The sequence below is a fragment of the Aptenodytes forsteri genome, unplaced genomic scaffold (assembly GCF_000699145.1).
Source record: "Aptenodytes forsteri isolate BGI_AS27 unplaced genomic scaffold, ASM69914v1 Scaffold14, whole genome shotgun sequence".
NCBI classification, from domain to species: Eukaryota; Metazoa; Chordata; class Aves; order Sphenisciformes; family Spheniscidae; genus Aptenodytes; species Aptenodytes forsteri.
In genome coordinates this window covers 771,423-773,854 of record NW_008794457.1, presented here as the reverse complement: position 1 = coordinate 773,854, position 2,432 = coordinate 771,423, and positions in this window count along the sequence as shown.

Genomic DNA, 2,432 nt, shown 5'->3' with positions numbered 1-2,432 from the left:
GCCGTCGGGGAGGGCCGGGGCGGGGGGGGTTAGCGCAGCGATGCCCCACGGCTGGGGAGGCATCAGCCCTGGGACCGCTCGGTGGAAGGAGCCGGGCTCTGCCCAACGAGGATGAGCTGGCTCCAGGATCAGTTTTCCCTGTCCAGGGGTGAGCAGGCGCCAGCAGAAGCGTGTCCCTGTCATTACGCAGGTCCCTTGGCGGTCAGGGCAGGCCCTTGGCTCGGGCATTGCTGCCTCACATACAATTATTAGAGGGAAACGAGCAATTATCGCTAAGGCTTTCAGGTAAGTCCTACCCAGGGTATTTAAGGGGCAGTTCATGATGCAGCAGCTGCCGACACCTATATGTATATATTTCTGCTGACGTCTATATGTATTTCTGCTATTTCCGCTATGTATTTTCTCAGCGTAGCAGAGAGCATGTGATGGCTGTTCTACAGAACTTCTTATGAAACAGCTTCTCCCACAGTTGCTGAGCCCTGCCAGAAACGGTGGAAAAGCGATGCTTCCAGCGCACGCTTGGGATCGATCTGCCCCGAGGACAGACCCTGGAAATTTTCAATCGGCGCCCTTTTGTCATGGACCACCTCCTGCATCGTGGGTCCTGATGCCACGCGTTCGGTAACGTTCCCACCTGGCAGCAGCTCACTCCTCAGCTCCCGAGAGTGGTCCCCGAGCAGGAGGTCCCTGGGGTCTGGATGAGTCCTGAACATCACCGCAACTCCATTCCCCGTCACCCAAAACAGGCCATCGATTGGTAAAATCCTCAGGAATAACGCTGGCGTGCCCAGTGGAGTGTGGTTTTATTTTGTTAATGAAGGGATAGAGACTAGTAAAATCGTAATAATGATTTTTTTTGCATCAGGGGCTGCTCTGTAATATGGGCAGATGGCATTTGTCCCACACTTTCATCACCACCTTTCTCATAGAGGGTGTGATGTGTCGTCCCCATAATATTCCTGCATGATCTGCTGGTCTTCCTCAACGTTTTCACCTCTTGTTGGCCATAGCATCTTGTAACACCTTTCGCATCTTGTCGACACAGCTCTTTTTGCAGGTCAGAAATTTCCGGATTAGCTGCGTGCCATGACAAGAATTGCTTTTTCTCCTTGCGCATCGTGTTGTCCACTTGCAATGTTCTGGTTGTGGGCCTACATGATTTTGATTTTCAGTGGTGTTTAGAAAAAATGGGGGAAATAATCTTTGCAACCCTCCCATTCGGGTGATTGGGGAAGGCTGCTTAGTAAGTAAAATGTATAAAGACTCTCTGAAATACGGACTGGGGGTGTCTATCCACGAGCTTACCACCTTGTATGGCTACTTGCACATCCATTTTTTCTTTCAGAAGACAACATGGCCATCATAGCCCTCGGTGTTACGTGCTGCGAAGGCGTAGCCCTGGAACTTGGTGTCTATGAACAGCCGAGCACAATCCGCGAGACGTTTGTCCCCCAAAATCTGATTCTGCTTTAGCTTTCCTTTCCACCACTCCCTCATCCCATGGTGCTTATGATTCGTGGGCAAAAATATCATTTGGGATGTTTTTTCCTGTCCTCTGCCTGCATTCGATATCCTAGAAAATACAGCCCTGCCCTGTCTTCTAATCGTGAGCATGAAACACTGATGAAGCTTCAGGTTGAGGATCAGTCCGTGGAACTTACTGCATTTCTTGCCTTCACCTTTCTGAGGTTTTCCCGTGTACGCTTTGCACCTCTCCCATGAAACGATGGACCATCGGCCTGGTGTTATCGGCTGGGGGCCCGTGCTGCTCCCACCCCTCCCCAGCCCTGCAGAGGGTCTGCAGCCGGGGCAGCTCTTCTCCTGCCCGGCTGAAGGGGGTTGTGTCCTCACCCTCCTGGCACTGTGGACATTGTTTTTCATCTCCCTCGCTTGTTTGGCAGTGGCCACCAGCATATTTGGAGGCTGACAAGGGTATTAAGGGTTTGGCAGATCAGTATCTTCTCCCTGAACCCTCCACTCCCGACTGCCTAATTCTGGAGCGCCTGCAAAGCCTGTGGGGCTGAGAGCGTGCTGTATAGCATGCTGTATAGCCTCACCTATGGGTCCTTGACCTGGCCCTACTATCACGTTCCCAACGAGGCATGCTGTGACCAGGCACATTTTGCTCCAAGCCTGGAGAAATATGTGCTTGTGGCAAAGGGGTTTTTCGGTCACACCACACCCCGGGCTTGAAGGATCTGCTCCTTGGACTGAAGAATCAGGAAAAATTCAAAGAACTTGTGGAAATGAGTCTTTATTATAAATATTTGCTCCACTGGGCACATCCTGGCAGGGCAGATGATGGCGGGAGGGACTCGGTGGCCGGCTGCTCCATGCTGCTGTGACACCCGGTCCCGCTGGGGTACAGGCTGGCTCTGCCTGCGGTGCCAGCGCCCACGGCCATGGGACCCTTTGGAGAAGTGCCGTGAGCG